This window comes from Canis lupus, chromosome 16 (genome assembly GCF_011100685.1).
Source record: "Canis lupus familiaris isolate Mischka breed German Shepherd chromosome 16, alternate assembly UU_Cfam_GSD_1.0, whole genome shotgun sequence".
NCBI lineage: Eukaryota > Metazoa > Chordata > Mammalia > Carnivora > Canidae > Canis > Canis lupus.
In genome coordinates, this window is record NC_049237.1 from 37,122,759 (window position 1) to 37,142,925 (window position 20,167).

General features: G+C 41.2%; 2 long non-coding RNA genes across 2 annotated transcripts in view; one reads left to right on the plus strand and one right to left on the minus strand.

Moving 5' to 3' along the window:
• The window catches only part of LOC119869525, a 38,761-nt gene extending 27,711 nt beyond the window's left edge, over positions 1 to 11,050 (plus strand). The window contains exons 2-3 of the long non-coding RNA XR_005371567.1: positions 7,879 to 8,195; positions 8,558 to 11,050. This is a non-coding gene — a long non-coding RNA (uncharacterized LOC119869525). The remainder of the gene's footprint in view (positions 1 to 7,878; positions 8,196 to 8,557) is intronic.
• A 4,932-nt stretch (positions 11,051 to 15,982) lies between these two features.
• The window catches only part of LOC111090319, a 92,580-nt gene continuing 88,395 nt past the window's right edge, over positions 15,983 to 20,167 (minus strand). The window contains exon 3 of the long non-coding RNA XR_005371571.1: positions 15,983 to 16,125. This is a non-coding gene — a long non-coding RNA (uncharacterized LOC111090319). The remainder of the gene's footprint in view (positions 16,126 to 20,167) is intronic.

A 20,167-nucleotide genomic window follows, 5' to 3' on the forward strand; every position in this document is an offset into this window, starting at 1 on the left:
TTTAAGTTAAAATCTTAATTTCCCAGGGTGTTGGTATTAGTGGGAGGGTGGGGGACTTTGGGAGGTGCTTAGGTCATGAGGGTGGAGCCTCATGAATGGGATTAGAGAGATCACAGGGCTCCTTCACTGCTCTGCCATGTGAAGACCATGGGGAGAAGGCGCTGGCTGCAAAGCAGGAAGAGGCCTCTTTCCAGAATACCACCATGCTGGCACCTTGATCTCAGACTTGAGCTTCCAGAATGTGCAAAATAAAGCCCCAGAGTTTATAAGCCCCAGAATCTGTGGTATTTTGTTATAGCAGCTCCAACAGATGAAGGCAGTATAGAAACCTAGCCACTAAAAAAAAAAAAAAAAAAAAAAGGAAACCTAGCCACTGAAGAACTAGTGTTAATTAATTGTTTTAAGATTATTTATTCATGAGAGACACAGAGTGAGAGGCAGGGACATAGGCAGAGGGAGAAGCGGACTCCCTGCAGGGGAGCCTGATGTGGGACTCGGTCCCAGGACCCCAGGATCACTATATGAGCACAAGGCAGGCACTCAACTGCTGAGCTAACCAGGCATCTGGAAGAACTAGTGTTTAAAAAAGGAAACCAATGCTAAGTCCTGGATATACAGTTGAAGAAGCTAAATCCAAGACTGACTCATTGCTGATCAAGGGAGCTGTTCCTTAGAATCAGGGACAGTGAGGTCTCGGCTGGTGTGGGTGACTAACTGGGCCAGGAGAAGCCTCAGTACAGTCTTTAAAGACTGTGAGACAACTTGATGTGTAATCTTATTGAGAAGGCACAATGGCCCTAGGAATCAACACTAGGGTACCACTTCTTGTGGCTGGCTACAAAAAAGGTGGGGGTGCCAGGGCCTTTACTTGCCCATGAATAGACACGGAGGGGGGCAGTGGTAGCATGGCAGGCAGCAAGGAGGACAACCACCTAATCTCTCTATCTTCCATCCCTCTACCTAATAGCATAATTGGCATGAGCCAGAGATTTTCACCTTGGTCAGTGTAGGACACTCTTTGAAATGCAAGTATTTTCTGATGGCAAGGGCAGATGATCTTCTTTTCATTTTTGTGCTGTTTTTCTTCCCTGTGAGAAGCAAATGCTACAGTGTTTTAGGTATTCTCAAGCCATATCCAGAAAACCAGAGTGTGTTCCTGCTGTATTTGCGCCAGGGATGGGGAGAACTGGGAATGCGAAAGCCACACTCCTACAGTACATGATGAAATGTCACTGATGATCTCTGCCAATGAAGGCATGCCTTGGAAAACCCATGTGACTCAGTGGCCTTCCACTGGCATCCATTCAGTCCCCTTCAGTATGTATTTATTTGTTTCTCCACTCCCATGTGTAAAAGTCATTCGAGCACACTCAGGGTTTAGCTTCTTTTCTTGGCTTCTGAGAGGAGAGAAGGATGGGGATGGGATGGTTGGGTGAAGTATATCTCTCGGGGCCCACTGTCAAGAGGGCAGCAGTGACACCTGCTTTTGTGTCGCACTCCCTCCTCAATTTCCCACCAGCTTGCATACGTGTGATTGTCCCTGATACCTCTCATATCTCTTAGGACTTAGTTTCTTTTTGAAACCATTCATTGGGTTAGAGTCACGGATCCCTGGAGCTACTTTGCAAGCATCCAATCAATCTCATAATTATCTTAAGAGAAGCATTAAAACAAGCAAAACATATTAAGGATATGCCTGTAGAAGTTTATAGATATTTTCTGTAATGAAGAATGAGGTTGATATTCTGTGTTGTAGCATAATAGGCCCAGGAGGAGGTGAAGATGATATTGAATAGTGAGAAACAATATTGCAAAGACTTTTCCAGAGTCCTGCTGTTTTTAAGGATTATGTTTTAACACAAAGATAGATCTAACAATTGGAATAGTGTCTTCTGAGATCTAATTTCAAAAGTGTTAGATCCTGGAAATATCTTATTTGTTCCTTTGTGATTATTTTGAACATCTATTTTCTGTGATCTGTGATGAGGTTTTGAAGGAGCAGGCACTTGACTGGATCATGGGCAGGGGGAGTGACCTGTCTTTGCTTAGATAAGCATTTGTTGGGTAGCACCTCTGCATGATTTTTTAAAGTTATCAGAGGTGATAAGGGTAACAAAAGCTTTCAGAATCAAGAAAAATGAGAAAAGAAGCTCATTTTTATAAATGGTATTGTCTTATATAACCCCCTGGAAGACACCCAGTTCTCACTCCTAAGAGCTCTTATGAGTCAATTTGTCATTTGATATTTTGTAGAGTTTGCAGTAAATTGGAAGAAGTGAATGCTCCTACTAAACTTCAGTGATAAGCTAAATCCACTCAATTTTGTACTTGAATTCCTTGAGGGAAGCTCTTTTGTCTCTTTCCTCTCCTTGCCCAACCTATTCCCAAGATCTAGAAGAGTTTCTTATACATACTAAGCCCCCAGTAAGTGTTTGTAGAATCAAATTGAATTTTGGAGAACTTTCCTTCTTTTGGATATGGAACTGAAAAAAAAAAAAAAAACCCATAAAGCCAGAAAGTTGTGCCAGTCTCACCCCAGGCATCAACCCTCAAGCATATGCCTTTCCTGAGGCTGATAATGAGGCTCTTCCCCTCCTCTTCTCCAGCCTCCTCCTCTTTTCTCCCCTCTACCTCCTGCTCCTTCACTCTCTCCCCTTCTATAGAGACTCTAACCCAGGAATCTATACACACAAAGAACAAAACTCACAGGAAAACAAGATGCCAATTCATTAATAGCTGGGCAGGGACTCAGTAATCCCAATGCAAGGCGGATTTGTAGAATAAGGTTTAAGCAAGGAAATCTAAGGAAAGCTTCTCCTTGTTTTCCTGTCGCTAAGCCCAAGATTATCAGGGAATCCACTTAGCTTCCAAAACACATCTGGGAAAATATGAAGAGGGCTTCCTGCAAGCCAGTAGAGCTCATCACGGTCCTCAGCTGGAAGCACAGAGCCCACCGTTGGAGATAGGAATCAGCAGCAGAGCAACTCAGGTGGGTTTGTCCTTTACCACGAAGGCATTCTGACCTCAGGTAGAAAGTGGCCCAGTGAGAGTCTCATGTGCTCCCCAAACAGGAAACCACTGGCACTGGTGGTTTGGACAGAAGCTAGTGGAGGAGTGGGGTGGGCAGTAGATGGAAGTGTCTACTTCCCTTGTGGACAGAGGTAGGAAGTAGCAAGAGGGGAACGAAGGTTCCCAGACAGGGAAGCACAGACACAGAATCAGAAAGGGAATTGAGGAGTCTCTTCAATCCCCATTCTCCAGAGGAAACCAGGCCATAAAGCTGGGATTTTGCTCTGGGCCCAATTCAATGCATGGATTGTCACCACTGGACTCTGCTTGATGCCTACACTGCACCAGCCTGTTCGTTTTACCCTCTGCTACTGGCCAAGCTGCCAACAAATTAGACTTCTTTTAAGTTCCTCGAGCAGCCTCTATGCTCTTCCGTCTCCACATCTTTGCTCACTTCCTTCCCTCCTACCACTCACTCTGTCATAACCTTCTGGATCCTTTGGGACTCAGCTTGGATGGCACTTCTCTATGACCATCTGTAATTGTCTCAACCAGAAAGAGTCAAGTCCTCATGGCTGTGTCAAAAGCATGTCTTATAGTGCAAAGAGCAATGATCTAGCAGTCTGAGTCTAAAAACCTGGCTCCCCTGCCTTTGAGCTTTGATCTTCAGCAAGTTAGCTACCATTTTCTCTGACTCAGTTTCCTCAGACATCACACAGTCATCATGTCATCCTGTCATGGTAATCCATGTCAAGAAAATCATATAATATAGTGCCTGGCCCACAGGAAGCCCCTCACCAAGAAGACTGCCTCCTCTTGCTGCCTGTAGACTTGTTTTTATTGTGTGTGTGTGTGTTTTTTTTTAAGATTTTATTTATTCATGACACACACACACACACACACACACAGAAAGAGACAGTCAGAGAGACAGGCAGAGGGATAGGCAGAGGGAGAAGCAGGCTCCATTCGGGGAGCCTGACATGAGACTCGATCCCGGGTCTCCAGGATCATTCTCTGGGCCGAAGGCAGGTGTTAAACCACTGAGCCACCCAGGCTGCCCTTATAGACATGTTTTAGCATTGATTACAAAATATGGTGAACTAGATTTGTTTGTGGACTCAAGTTCTCTCCTCCCACTGGATAATTCACTGGCTGTGGCAGCAGCAGGAGCTACTTGTTTCTGTGTCCCTTCTGTCCCCACCCCAGGGCCTTGGACACGGCACACAAACAATGTACAGTGACTGATCAATGCAATGAACTTGCGTGTGCCAAAATAGACTTGATTCTCTATAGCAGTTCATATCATACCAAATATATATATTTTTAAGATTTTATTTGTTTATTCATGAGAGACACAGAGAGAGAAGCAGAGACACAGGCAGAGGGAGAGGCAGGCTCCCTGCGGGGAGCCAGATGTGGGACTCGATCCCAGGACCCCAGGATCACAACCTGAGCCAAAGACAGACACTCAACCACTGAGCCACCCAGGCGCCCCTCATACCAAATCTTTCATTGCCATTCCCTAAAGAGGGCACCATATAAAGTAGCTAATTAATAGCATAGAACACTACATGTATTAATTTACTCAAAATATCAGATGACCTAACTTTATATTTTTATATACGTATACCTAACACATTTTAAAAAACAGGGCCTTGTTTGAATAAAGCATTAATAACTTACGAATCATTTATCCTAACTTTTGCTTGGCCCCTGCCAGAGGTTCAGACCTTGCCAAAACGTTTCCCTCTGCTTGGTTAAGAATTATTTTCTTTAGATTTTAATCTGATTTTTCTATTAGAAAACACTCTTCTTATCAAGATAGTTTAATAGACTTAAAAAACGAATAGAGTTTGTTGAAACGTCTTACATAATTGAGGGGAGTGATGATTCTTTACAGGCCGTATCCTGTGCCTTTCTGCTTTTCCAGGGCAGGTTTAGGCCACATCCGGGTTTGGAATGGTGTCTGAACGCCTCTGTGGAGCAGGGCACACAGACCCCTTTTGTAAGTGTGTATTAGTTTCGACCACATGCCTCTTAAGCTCAGTTTGGAAAAAATAAAATGCAAAAAAATTCCTGTGAGTATAGGAAGTTTGCATTACATTAACTCTACACCATCTTTAAAGGCAAAGACTTGCCCGAAAGCTGGAAGTTAACAGACAGGGCCCCTTTGTTCCAGGATGCACTTCTAAAAGAGGGATTCGAGCCTCTAGGGCTGAAGGGGCACACAGTGGGCCCTGGGCCAGCCTGCCAAAAGCCCAAAGATGATTCCCGGAATCTTCCCCTGCCTGCTGAAGTGCTAACAGTCTCTGCTAACAGCAGAAAGACCCTGCTGTTAATAGGACGATACAGCTCAAATAGTCAGAAATCAGCCTGCTCAAATTTCTCAGACTGTTCTCCACTTGGCATCTCTCTTCCAAGAAATCCAAGTACAGATTTTCTTGTTTAAACCTTCCTCCAGTAAAGTACCTTCCTGCTTCCCTTCACCCTGAAAAAAGTAAAAGCTTCCACGTTCTCTAAGCCAACTAGAGCCAGCGCCCCTCCCTCTGGTCCCCAAGTTCTCCTGGATTCCAGGGTGGGGGCGGGGGAGGCCTGTGGTTGGTTGGCAGTGGCTCCCCTCCTGGGGCTGCTCCTCTCACTCTCAGCCCCTCACCTCAAGCTCAGTCTTGTCTTGTGGGGCCTCACAGGGAGATGAAATGTAGCCTTTGCTTACAGAGAATGTGGGAACCCCTGCGATCCACAAATTTTTTTTCTATTTTACTTTCTTTTTCTTTTTTTTTTTTTTACCCTATTTTACTTTCTACTTTCTATTTACTTTATCCTTTGATTTTCTAAGAAACAACACAGACTGTATAAGCCTATTCTGATGGTTTTAGGGACATCGGTGCTCAGTGCACAAGATATTAATTAATGCTTCATGATAAAGCTCTGAGTTTGACCATTTAAAAATGAAAGAGAGGGGTACCTGGGTGGCTCAGTTGGTTAAACATCTGCCTTCAGCTCAGGTCATGATCTCAGGGTCCTGGGATCGAGCCCCACATAGGGCTCCTGCTCAGCAGAAAGCCTGCTTCTCCCTTTCCTGCTGCTGCTCCCCCTGCTTGTGCTCTCTCTCTTTCTCTCGCTGTCAGATAAATAAAATCTTAAAAAAAAAAAAAAAAAGAGAGAGAGAGAGAGAGAAACAAATTGACCTCAAAGAAGCTAAAAAAAAAAAAATGAATGAGACACACAGAGTGAGGAGAGAGAGAGACAAGGAGAGAGAGACAGAGGTCGAGAGATAGGAGGAAGAAAATGCTAGCGGTCTCAGTACTGATTTTCCTCTACTTCTACAATAATAAAACCCTTGCCATTTCCCCAAGGTACCTGACCACCTGGAATACAGACTTCCTTTCTAAGAAAGTAAGCAGCTAAGGGAGCCCATGTAATGAAACTCTAGCATTGGATCGGGATGCAAGAAAAAGCTCTAGATGCACCTCAAAGAGCATGTCCCTAAACTTCAGAGCATGCTCATTCTTCTAGCTCTTTCTCAATCCTGCTGCCTGCCTGGGAGACTTGGTGCCAAAGGCAACATTCTAGGAATGACACAGCCACAAGATAGAAGAACCTCACACGAAGCCGCCATAACGCCATCCCTGCGGTGTCCATCTCTGGACTATGACCTGAGAGAGAAACACATTCCAATTTTGTTGATGCCACCCCTAATTTGAGTTTTGACTTTATTCCATGTAGCCAACCATATTTAAAGTCGAGGTGGATTTTCCATGAAGCTAATGAAGCATAAGGTTCAGAAACCCTCACTTGCCTGGGACTATTCCCAAGAACAGGAAAGAAATGGTGTTGTGTTCTGTGGTCATTTTGTATGCTTTTCCTTAAAGGGTCCTCCACCCCACCCCACCCCCAGATTGCATAGGGCCCCACCACTCTGAACCCATGTCTCATCCTCAGTAAGCCAATAAATCTCTTCATGCGTGCTTCTTCTGGAAAGTCAACTATATACACATCCCAGTAAATAGTTCAGTTTTCTCTTGCAGTGGGGAACTTGAGTGTGCTTGGTGGGCCCATTGTTTTTTTTCAAAGTATGTTCCTAGATATTAATGGCTCTTATAAGAGAAAGAGGGTCTTAGGGAGGTATTTGGGGAAATACAATATTAGCTAAAACATGTTTGTCTATGTTTTTAACTACAGTCTCTGAGAGGATTTAATATGCAAATACACATAGAGAGTCTCCCAGAGAAAGAGGATGCTGTCTTTCTGAAATGCATCAAATGACTAAGTCGCCTTGATGAAGAGTAGTTCATGGGCTAGTTTTCTGTGGAACATGATTTGGAAATACACAGCAGGTCTCAGCGGGAAATATTTGTAGACCATCTCTTAGGACAAACGATGTATTTTATTTTTCAGCATTCATGGAACAAGGTGATTTTTCTTCCTTGTCTTATTTTTAGAAGTTGTTCCCTGTCTGGATACTACTCAGTAAGCTTTAATTCCAATAATATTGACATTTTTAGATTGACACAAACCTGTCTCTTGGGTCAGGAGTACTAGCTAGGAGTATTTGTATGAAGTATTAGATCAGCTGTGGATTAAAAGGGGTGTGTCTTCAAGGGAACTGGAGTCACATTGAGGTTTTATCTCCTAGGAGGAGGTTTTCAGATAGTGAGGTATGGAAAGTTACAACCACCATCAGAAAGTGGTTCTGCATAAAAGGTCTTTTTTTTTTTTTTTTTTTTTTTTTTAACTTATGTTAGTGCTTGCAGAAATAAACCAGCTCATTTATGGGAGCCAGATTTTCATTACAGGGAAAATAATGAGTCCCCACGCTTCTGGTCTTTAATTGAAATTTAAGTGTTTGCACTTGTGTTTGTCTTCTAGGGTTTCTATCCCAAAGGACCACAAACTGGGTGGCTGAAAACAACAGAAATGTACTTGTTTCCAGTTCTGGAGGCTAGAAGTCTGAAATCAAGGTGTCAGCAGAGCCATGGTACCTCGAGGTCTCTGGATAGAATCTCTCTTTGCCCCTTCCTGGCTTCTCCTGGCAGCTGTCCATCCCTGGGACTCCAGCTTGCCACTGTACCCCTCCAATCTTTACCTCTGACCTCATGCGGCATTTCCCACTTTTTACAGAGGTTGGAGCTTCAATATATCTTTTGGGAGCATATAATTCAACCCATCACAACACCAAAAAACCGGTAATTATCTGTTGGGTGACCTGATGTCATGGTGGACAGAACTCTGAGTTTGCTTTGTAGCGGTTCAATGATAATAGATGTGTTGCTATTGCCTTTAAAGAAAAACATAGTTACTGTGGGTAATTGAAATTTGGCCTATCAACTCGTTCCTTACTTCAGACAATATCTCTACCTCATTGAGCTCCCTACCTGCAGAATAAGAATTTTTTTATTGGTTCCCTTGCACTGTCAACTAAGTGATTTTAGGAGGTGAGGAGAATCTTTGTCAGTGGGAACCAATTCACAAATTGAATATGAAGCATTGGGCCATGGAAAAAATGTCCATCTTGTTTTAACAACAATTCTCTGTGTTTGAATTCAAGGTAGAAGACTGAAAAATGCCAGTGGAAGACTTTCTAAAGACTAGATATTAATAGTGTATCTAGAATTACTCTGCATCCATTATATATAAACCTTGTATATACTCTTAAAGTCTTTGATACAACGATACAAAAAGCAGAGCTGTCCTTCATACAATGGCGTCCCAAGTCTCTAGAGCACTGAGGTGATAATAGGAATTTGCACGCTAATTTCAATTTTGCAAAAGTCTCTAAAGTCATATTTTTATTGAGTTAGTACAATGTAACTAAAATGTTCTTTTTCCTTCAGATTGAATTTATTATATGATTTTGATTATACTGGTTCTCTCATGCAGGTAGGTGTTCTCTTTGGCAATCATATATCTTTTTAAATAAATGAAAATGAATTCTGTATAGTGTGCAATTTTTTTTGACATACAGAATCTTATAAAATATGGGAGTAGAAGGAGATTGAAATTTTATTTTTTATTTTTATTTTTTTTGAGATTGAGATTTTAAAAAGTGATTCTTGGTAGTTAAAATGTTGAGAAAAGAGCACAGGACAGGGTTAATGCCGATCATGCAACTCTCTTTTCATGAACATTGACAAAAAACAAGGCAGTCTTCCAAATGCTTTGTTCTCTTTCTACTTAAACCCATTACTTGACTTAAATGCCTTTAACCTATGACCTTCTAGAATATTCCATTGTTTAAAAAAAACTGTAATTGTCTGATCAACTTCTTTAACATTTCTGAAGCCCTGTATCATTTTAACGGTTTGTATAGTGTGCCTTTGTTCTCAACCCTGTTAAGTAAACAGAGCCAAAATACTACAGAGAATAATTTATATATTCAAGAAAACCTCAGAAAGGGTAAAATGCTTTCCTGACAGAGTACTTAAAATAAGACAAAGCTGGGAGGGCAAAATCACCATTCCTGAAAGATCTCAATTAGAAAGTTCCTCATAAGGAGATGGCAACGTTCTACTGCATTTGTTGAAGCAATCTGCTGTCCTTCATGGCGTGATAATCCCACAGGGTTTTCCCACACTCTCTGGAATCCCTGAGAGCATCAGTTAAAACTGCATCCCTGACCTTTCTTGGGAAGTTTCTATCACCTTCTCTAAATTTCCATTTAATCTGATCTTACTCATCATATATTTTTTCTTAGAGTAGACGATGTCCTTATAACCATGCATTTTTTACTCTTTAGGCAAGATGTTCCCAGGTAGGGGCCCCAGGTGTGTTTTCACTTTCATCCAGAGGCTCAACAACAAGCAGTTCCTCATCTTTACATTTTTCTAAGAACTTGTCTTAAGAGTTTATTTCCTTTTAAAGGAGGTGACATCACATACTATTCTCTCTTGGAGGGCATGTGCAAAGAGAAAAGTCAAACCCCAAGTGACTTTTTTTAGATGTACATTTCCTTATAAAGTGTCACATCCATGCATACTGTTCCAAATGGTACAGCTCAGTGAAATTGGATATAGTGAACCCACTTGCGGGGCCACACCTAGGGGAAAAAACATCAAATTTTGCCGGCATTCCAGAAGCCTCTCTAAGGCCACCAGCTAGTCACTCCCTACCCTACTCCACTCCAGGAAACAACCATTATTCTGACTTCTATTACCATAGGTTATTTTGGCCTCTTTTCCAAATTTACTCAAATAGAATGAGACACCATATACTCCTTCGTACCAGGTTCAGCATTCTGTTTGTGGAGGCCAGCGAAGCAGTAGTAATGTGTTCAATTTTATTGTTGACTTTTACTCTGTGGTATGAAAATGCAACAATTTATTTTCTGGTCTGTCTTGACTGGACCTTTGTGTTGTTTCTAATATTTGATTATTAAGAATAGTGCTGCAATAAAAATTGTTGTGCATGTGCTTCAGAAAACACGTGTACATATTTCTGGTCAAGTGTTTATTAGCTCTTTGGATGTCTCCTTTGGGAGGTATCTTTTTTTTTAATCTTTTGTGCATTTCTTCTTGGGTTGTTTGTGCTTATTGCTTTGTTGGAGTTCCTTATATATTATTTTACAGATACACATTTTATGTTTCTATCTTTTATATCTGTCAGATACACTTCTGTCCATTTGTAGCTTGACTTTTCCTTAATGCTGTCTTTTAGATCTCAATTTTAATGTAGTCTCATTTGTCAATTTTTCTCTTTATGGTTTTGGTATACCATTTAAAAAAGATTTGCCTACCCCAAGATCATGAAGATATCCTCCTATGTTACCTTCTGAAAGCTTTATTGCTCTCTTGCATTTAGATCTCTGGTGCCCTTGGAATTGATGTTTGCATATATATGAGAAAAGAGGTAAAGTTAATTTTTTTCTGCACGGTGTCTGATTTTCTATATGGATATCCATATGCCATTTGTTCAAAAGACTATCTTACAGTGTAGAGTAACTGGTCATAAATCAAACAACTATGTATGTATGTGTCTCTTTGTGAACTCCGTTCTCGCCCATTGGTTTATTTGTCTTTCCATGTACCAAGGCCATGATGATTAAAATAAGACTTGATATAAGGTTGTCTAAGTCCTCTAACTTTGTTCATCCTCAAGATTGTCTTGGTTATTCTTGGCTCTTTGTTTTCATAAAAATTTATAATCAGCTATTTCTCAACTTGAGAGAAGGATCAAAGGGGGGGGATGTTGTATAACAATCTGTTGGTGTATATTCAGTGTGAAAAAAGTTCCTTCTGATTTTGATGATACATTAGGTTTGTGAACTGTATCATTAGAATGACTTGGGATACAAATATAGAAAACTTCAAACCATCTGGTTTAAATGTTAAAGATCTTTGTTGTCTCCCTTAACAAAAATCTGTTCAAGGGAATATGGCACCATTCATGGTATAATCAGTATTTCTGGATCCATTTCTGTATGATTCTGTCTTCCATGTGTTTTGGTTTTATATTCAGGCTAAGAGAGAACTGCAGTTTCAGGTAACATGTCTATAAACAATAATATCCAAAGGAAGAAGCACTGTTTCCTTTTTGTGTCTTACTCAGGACAAAAGTCCCCCCAATTTTTCCTCTTTCCTCATTGGCCAGGATTATATGCCATGTCTTTGTATAAATCAATCACCAGTTTACAGAACAGAGCCACCATGATAGACTTGGATTGTACCTAAGACCAAGCTCATTCTCTACTTGGTTCATGATTTTGCATAACTGTGTCTACCTGGACAAAAACCAAGTAGTAAAAATAGCTGTAGGGTAAACATATAACTATTTCTGCTACAGACAGACTATCCCTTGGTCACTCAACATCTAAACGCATTCCTCTATCTACATTTCCAAAGATAATCATTCCTGTGTGAATTATGATTATTGCTTTCTTAAAGGAAAACAACCCAATGTCTCTGTCAGTTAATATGCCCAACTCCAATTCTAGTGTCTCTGGATGTTGTGAGGTATTATCAGGTTCACATATAGCTTCTCATGTTCCAGCTTCCTCAAACAGTGCCTAACATTGCCCCACAGATGAAAAATGGCACAGACCTTAGCATCTACACTTTAGGGTTGTGGAGATTACCAAAGAAGTTGAACTATTTCTGGTTAATGTTAGCAAATACTGGGGTTTCTCCAGAGAATAATTCCATTAATAATGTTTCTAAGAATAGGTTTGATTTGTTTCTTATCCATTTCATGAGCTAATGACTACAGCCAAAGCATGTGTCTGTGTAATCTTTGAGTCTGAGAATCCATGCTCCATACCATGATTCTCTGGGCCTTGTCTCTTTTCTTGGTCTTGAATATCAATGGCAACTACCTTGAATTTGTGCAAAGTAATAGCCTTGTGTGAGCAAGGCACTAGCCATGATCCAGCACTTCCCTACACTGTATTCTCTTTTCTTGGCCAAAAAATTGGTTAATGAGAAGTGTGTGGGAAATGTGTGGCAGATTAGGCTTGCTTTTACTCCAATTTATCTCCTCCAAGTTTCCAGCCTTCCTCTGTGCTCTCAGAAGGTCATCTTCAGGCTAAGCTCATATTTCTACTATAGGACTTTGAGAATGGTCTATAAAAGTAGACCATCCTCAAAAAGCATCCTAAATCATTCCTGCCATTTCTTTTATTTTTTTCTTTTATTTTTTTTAAAGATTTTTATTTATTTATTCATGAGAGAGAGAGAGAGAAAGAGAGAGAGAGAGAGAGGCAGAGACACAGGCAGAGGGAGAAGCAGGCTCCATGCAGGGAACCCGATGTGGGACTAGGTCCTGGGACTCCAGGATTATACCCTGAACCAAAGGCAGGCTCCAAACCACTGAGCCACCCAGGGATCCCCTGCCATTTCTTTTAATACTATACTCTGTTCAACGTGTGACCAAAAGTAGAATAGGTGATAGCTTCATTAAATGCTTTATAGCTGCAGAGTCATCTAACCTCAAATTCTGGTACCCTAATTTCTTTACTCAATGAATTTCACATGTTTGGGCTTGTTTCTTACAGAATCCCATTCCTTGAGTTATTTTATGATTTAGCCACAGTCCATAGTTGCCAATAAGGAAAACCAGCTCCATACTGTTTACACAGAAAAGGAATACGGTGAAAGGATTATGAGTAGGCATAGAATCTCTCTGAGTGCCAGAAAACTAAGCTTAGAGGTCACTTAGCCAGAAACAAGGGCCAATATCCTGCTGCGGATCAGACCTGGTGCTGATAGCACCCTTGTCACTGCCAAGCATAGATGTTGCAGGAGAGACCGTTAACACCAGTGGAACTGGACACCAGATGTTCCTCTAGCAATGCGGCTAATATTGGCCCAGAAAACTTGGCTGACAATGTCTTGAGGCCACATCGCATTGTGGTCTTTACTCTTAGAGTTCCAAAAATGGTGCAGGTCTTAAAAGTCCCTCTGATTTGGGCTTTCTCCTTATCATATCTATCCCATCTCTTTCCTATGCTACTTTGGCCAGGGGAGGAGAGGTTAAAATGAAGGTGATGACCTCTAAGTTTCCTTTTCCTTTCCTCTCCTCTCCTCTTCTCTCCTTTCCTTTCCTTTCCTTTCCTTTCCTTTCCTTTCCTTTCCTTTCCTTTCCTTTCCTTTCCTTTCCTTTCCTTTCCTTTCCTTTCCTTTCCTTTCCTTTCCTTTCTTTTCCTTTCCTTTCTTTCCTTTCCTTTCCTTTCCTTTCCTTTCCTTTCCTTTCCTTTCCTTTCCGTCCCCTCCCAGAGTCCACCTGGGTCAGAAGAAGTGGCTTTCCTTTCATGGTCCTCTCTGATTTCTACATTTGCATATTTTTCCCTCGAGAGGACTTGAGGTCCTCACAACTCAGCTGTCACATGGTAAGGGCATCCCCTCTATACCATGAAGACACTTCTATGGTCCCAGTTGTCCAGGAGTGACACTTGATGTGAAAACCATGGAGTGACTCAGAAACCAGTCATTTCAAATAACAGAAAAATACACTGGCTTAACATCCCCAGAATATTACTCCCCAGTATACTGCATGGATTTGCTGAATCCACAGAACATTCTTTGGGAAGTGGCTGAGGGGCTTTTAGGTTCTTGTATTTGATAGCATAGGGAGAGCTGATTCAGCTAGCATCCACCAGCATGGCTGGGGATTGTAAGAATGTTGAATTATGAGACACCTGGGTGGCTCAGCAGTTGAGCATCTGCCTTCAGCCTGGGGCGCAATCCCGGAGTTCCAGGATCGAGTCCCAGATCGGGCTCCCTGCATGGAGCCTGCTTCTCCCTCTGCTTGTGTCTCTGCTTCTCTCTCAGTGTGTCTCTCATGAATAAATAAATAAAATCTTTTTTTTTAAAGAATGTTGAATTATATAAATTCCAACTGATCATTAATCTAACAGTAACTGTGATAAGTCGAAAAAAAGAATAATATAAATCCAGCTACATAGTCTCAGAAATTGCACATACAATTCTAACACATTTTTCTGGTTTGAACGTTGGAGAGCAGGGTTAGGGACCTTGGCAGAGACATTCTGTTTTAGGTGTGGGAGGATTCTAAGTTTAAAATTCCTGGGTGGGAGGGGATGGACACGGAGCAGAGCTGAGGAAGATGTTTCTGGTAAACCCCTCAAACAATGCCTAACATCATCCAAGGGATAGAGAATGGTAAAACTCAGGTAGCAGCTGGGGAGCTACTGGGCCTAGTAGGTATTTGTTTGGGTTCTTTCAGATGGCTTGGGGGAACTTGTCTGATACTTTTCCGTGATCCATGGGGTGGGAGGGGACCCTGAGCACAGCGAAGAGGACTATGTGGGAGGGAACCTACCTGAGAGCCAAAGGGTCAGCACACCAGTAAGTAACCAAGTGAACTTCCCTCTGGCCGGACACCAATGGCAAGCTGCTGGACAGAGGAGCCGGGTGTCCCTTCAGATGCCCTCCTGCCATTTCCTTCCTGAGGCAGACCCAGCCTCAGCTGGAGCCCTCTTGCCTCTGGGAAACCTCAGAGCCCTTGCCCAATTTGTGGGTGACTTTCATTTGCATTTCTTTTATTCTCCTCCCTTTGTCTTACACTTTTTTGTATATTGCTCAGTAGTTGAGCTCAAACCTGCACCTGTTGCCCACAGATTGCCCTACATAGGACCTGCTGCCACCATCTCCCACCGCCTGGGCTGGGGTGCAGGTGGGGTGGGGGCTATAGACAAGGGGCAGACTCTTGGTGACGAAGATGAGCACTTCTCCACCTCATTGTCTCTTTTCTCCTACCTTCCTTTTACCTTCTGATTCACTTATGCCAGGAGAGGCTCCGAGTGGGCAACCTGCCCTGGTAGTCCCGTCAGGGATGAGGGACCAGAGGGCATGGAGAGAAAAGAGTGAAGCCCTGGAGAACACCGGGGAGATCGGAGAGCTGAGATGAGAGACAATGATCCTCATGCACTTCACAGCATCACAGATCACCTTATCTTGGTCAATTTAACAGGGAAGTTGTGAGAAGTCTGATGTGGTGGGAACATGTCTCTAATAAATTAGAGCTCAGATGGGGCCATCATGTGGCTAGTGACAGCCGTGTCAAACAAAAGATCATATAAACAATATTTAAAAATCAATAAATAATCTGGAAATTATTAGAATTATTTAAGGAATTCTACTGCAGTTCAATCACTTGGCAAGTGATGTTAAAAAACACATGAATTTTCATTTTTTCTTTCTGAGAGTATATAAAGTTATGTTTCTAAATTTTGAAGTTTACATACCAATTTCTATGACTTTACTGGTTATGAAGTATTTTTAATATTTATATATTAATATAATATATATTTAATATTTATATATTAATATAATATTTTAATATCCTTAGTCAAAAGACTATATTACCAATGAAAATATTTCATTTTTGCATGCAAGAGTATTTCAAACTTCCTTCCCAAGGTGTGGAGACACTCAAATGAAACACTCTTGATATCCAGGCTCTTAAAGCAAGTACCTCTTTATCATGATAGCCATAAAAAATGAGTAATTTCTTATGTTCCTTTTCCTTTCCTCCTTTCCCCTTCCGTCCTGGTGAAAAGGAGATTATCACGGATTATGGGTTTTGTTGATGTAGAAATATGTAATGAGTTCCTTTCAGAAAGATTTCAGTGATCTGGCTGTGCTGGACCTCAGGATTATTCATCTGTAAAAGGTACCAAAGAACACAATCAGGTCGCAGTGGTTATTTTGGGATTATCAGAAGGCTCCCCTTGCAAGCCTCAGTACAAGGCTTTTTGAGCTCTGGATATTCCCTTCTTCATTCCCCAGAAGGACAAGGGTTCTGTAAATTCTCTGACCCTCCACCTCTGGAATGTCTTTCTAACTACCTCTTTGCAAATTTGAGCTGCAAATCCCATTGCTGTTAGTGACACATTTTGAAGTATCCTGTGTCTCCCTTCATTTGACATTAATATTGACATACATTCCCTTATATCAGTATAGCTGGGCACCATCGCACCCTTAAACATATTTTCCTGACTCTCCAAAGCACGAACAATTTCAGCGATTACAAAAGTTTCATTATTACTCAACTTAGGCTTATACGTAAGATATTTTATGATTCCAGTTAATAAAAGATATCAATGCAGAACAGGAATAGGCAAAGCATTTTATTACATGATATCTATCGAATTTTGAGAGTCAATATTTCCTTATTTTACCAGCTGCCACAGAAAACCTGAAAAACAGAATTTAGAAGAGGCCTCCAAGAGACAGAAAACACTCATGGAGCCTTGAGAGGATCGAGCAGATCTGCTATGCTGACCTCATGACTTTGATCAACAGGATAAGCAGTGTCATGCTTTGCTCTCATACTCATGACTCTGTTCTGGACTTGCTGAAAGAGAGCAAAAGAAAAGATAGTGAGAGGTGGAGAAGACAAGTCCCGGACCTGTCTGAAAGTCACATGCTTGTGGACCCCCATTTCCTATGCATCTCCCTCTGCATCGTAGAAAGATAAGAGTCAGGTTATGGAGAATCTGGTAAATGGGAAGGTAGGTTTCCAGCTCACACACAATCTTTGTACATAGCAAGTCAGATGAGGTCAATTTCATTAATCTCAGTTGAATTTTATTATAATTTATTGAATTGCTTCAAAGCAGAATGCTCTGTGTCTAAGGGTCTTACTTTAGGTAATATATTTTCAACTGATTGTATGACCTCTGGGAAAGTCATGTAACCACTCTGAGGCTCAGGACTAAGAACTACTTGGGACAGTCGTTTAATACTTGATGATACAGTAGATGTGATCCCTGGCACACTGTGACCATCAGTGCCGGTTGAGGCTGACTCAGTTTTCCTGATTACTGACAAGGGTGGTGTGTGCAGGAAAACAAAAACTGATCAAGGGTCTTTGGCAGACTGAGTCTCATAGCCACAAAGGGTATTAAACACAAGAAAAAAAAAATCTGGCGCCTCTTCAAGTAGCTGATGACACAAGCCAACATAATGGAAAACAATTACCAAGTGAAATCACAAATTGTGCAAAAAAATGCCCCGACATAAGTGATCTTAGGGGAAATGCTCAAAGAATACACAAATCTACTGATAACATTTGTTAGGCCAGAATAAGATGTGCTGTGTGTATTTCCCAATGGAAGGATCATGTGAGCTGGATCATAGGAATGTGATTCAATAGCGATCTTAAAAACTTGCCATTACACTGCCCTAGTACTTACTGTTATTTCCAGTAGACTCCAGCCTACCCTAAGTGTGAGCTCCATATATCATTTTTCCCAGGACCTGATAGTTTCTGGATTAATCATACTTCAGTTTTGAGCTGAGAGAACAAACAATGTAAAGAGCTAAAAGCAACTGTAAGTCTTTTTGGATCAGCAAATTTGATGTGAATGTTACCAGACGCCCTTGATTAAAATTGTTTTTTATTCCAGTGAAGTTTGTATCACATATTCTGAGCATTTTAAAGTATATAATTCAATAGTTTTTAATATATTCATAATGTTGTACAACCATCACCACTATCTTATTCTGGAATATTTCCCTCACCCCCAAAGAAACTTCTCTTTTAAAGTAAGTATACTTCCTAGGGCCTGTGAGTGGCTTAGTCAGTTAAGTGTTTGCCTTCAGCTCAGGTCATGATCCCAGGGTCTTGGGATCAAGCCTTCCATCAGGCTCCATGTTCAATGGGGAGTCTGCTTCTCCCTCTCCCTGCTCCTCTTCCCCATTCATGCTCTCTCTCAAATAAATAAAGTCTTTAAAAAATAAGTAAATAAAGCAAACACACTTCTGGAGGGGCAACATGTAAAGTCCAGCCCTAACATTTATATATTACCAGATTTTTTTTAAATTCCAAAGACAATAAAAAAATCAATGTATTAGAGAAAAGAGATCACTTGAAATAGGAGAGCAAAATATTGAAGCAAGTATCAGTAATTCATTATTTCAGTTAGTTGCAGTTAGCCTGCTGACAAGATAGCCTCCAGTGATCTCTGCCTCTTGATAGCCACACCCTGTGTGATCTCCTCCTGCATTATATCAGGATTGGTCTGTGCAACCAATAGAATACTGCAAAAAGGATGCTATGTCATTTCCAAGGATGGGTAATAACAGATATTGTGGCTTTGCCTTACTTTCTCTGATTACTCCTTCTGGGGAAGCCAACTGTTATCTCAGGACAGTCAAGCAGCCTATAGAATGACTCATTTATCAAGGAATTGAGACCTCTGGCCAACGACAATATGAGGCAGCGGTCTTGGAGGCAGATCACCCAGCCCCAGTCAAGCCTTCAGATGACTAAAACTTGAGCTGACTCCCTGATTAGAGCCTTCAGAGCAACCCTAAGCCAGAGCTACCCAGCTAAGCTGTTTTTGGATTCCTGAGCCTCAGAAATGATGTGTAATAGTAAAGATTTACAGTTTTACACTGCTGAGTTTTGTGGTAATTTATTAACAGATTAATGCAGAGCTACTATAGTAGTGTTAGGGTAATAGTTCAGCAAAGTTTCCAACAGGAAAGGAGGAAGTACCTGTGCCACAAAGAGCGAAACACCAGAAACTCATAGATATATAATCAATGCTCTAACCCTTCACCTGGCACTAGGCTTAAGCAAGTCAGACTGCTACTTCCTTTACATATTCTTTTCCCTGCCACCAAGATGCCCTGTAGCAATCTCTTTTCCCAAACAAGATGATCCTTCTTGAAATTAAACCTATCTCCTACAGAAATCAATAGAGAGGCTTACATGGTGTGATTTTTCTCTGGGCCCCATTCATGCCTAGAGATGGAGGACTTTGATCCCCTGAATCTCCTTAGGCGTGGAACTAAAAGAAGGTTGAAATGAGGATTTTCCAGAGGGGTCTTCCGATTTCTCTGTTTATTTTCATTGAATTTTTTTTTTTTTTGAAAGAGGTTAAGACAGACAAAATAATTTCAAGTAAGTGCAAATAAAATGGCAAATAAGCAATTTAAATAAGCTGGGGGGCAAGAAAGAGTTTGAAAATGTTAAACCAGTTATTGGTATCTTTATCATTCCATAAGTTTCTAGAAAAAGACTGGTTTCTCCTTCCCTGCTTAAAAAGTTTACTCAGACTCTATTCTTTGAGTTGCTTAAACTACTTTACAGTGTTTTCTTTTGGCACCAAAATGTGTTTATATAATTCAAACCTCCAGTCTGTTCTGATCTTGTTGAAACTTGTTATGCTTTGCTAACTCATAGTAAAGTAAATGCATTTTTAGAGTTTAGGCCAGAGACTTAAGCCACATTTGACTACATGTTTTCCTGACAGTATCAATTTCTGTCACTTTGTCAACAAGTTACTCGAGGTGGGGTTAATTTTCTTTTTGCAGGAATGTGACCAAAAATGTGTTTAATGATCTTAGGTCCTGGTTTTCTTGGATTTGCAGTAGCTCTTAGCTGGCAACTCTGAGAAGAAGCCAGATGCTGTCCAGTAACTAACCTCAGCAGTCGGGAACCAAAGGAGCTCATCTCCTGTTTCATCAAATAAAAACATAACACAGACGCTTTTTGTTAATTGGGCATGAAGGGCAGACATTGGATCTGTGGGCCCACTGGTTTTTAGAACAGGCCAAAGAAGGGGCACCTGGGTGGCTCAGTGTTTGAGTGCCGCCTTTGGCCCAGGGCATGATCCCAGGGTCCTGGGATCGAGTCCCGCATCAGGCTCCCTGCAGGGAACCTGCTTCTCCCTCTGTCTATGTCTCTGCCTCTC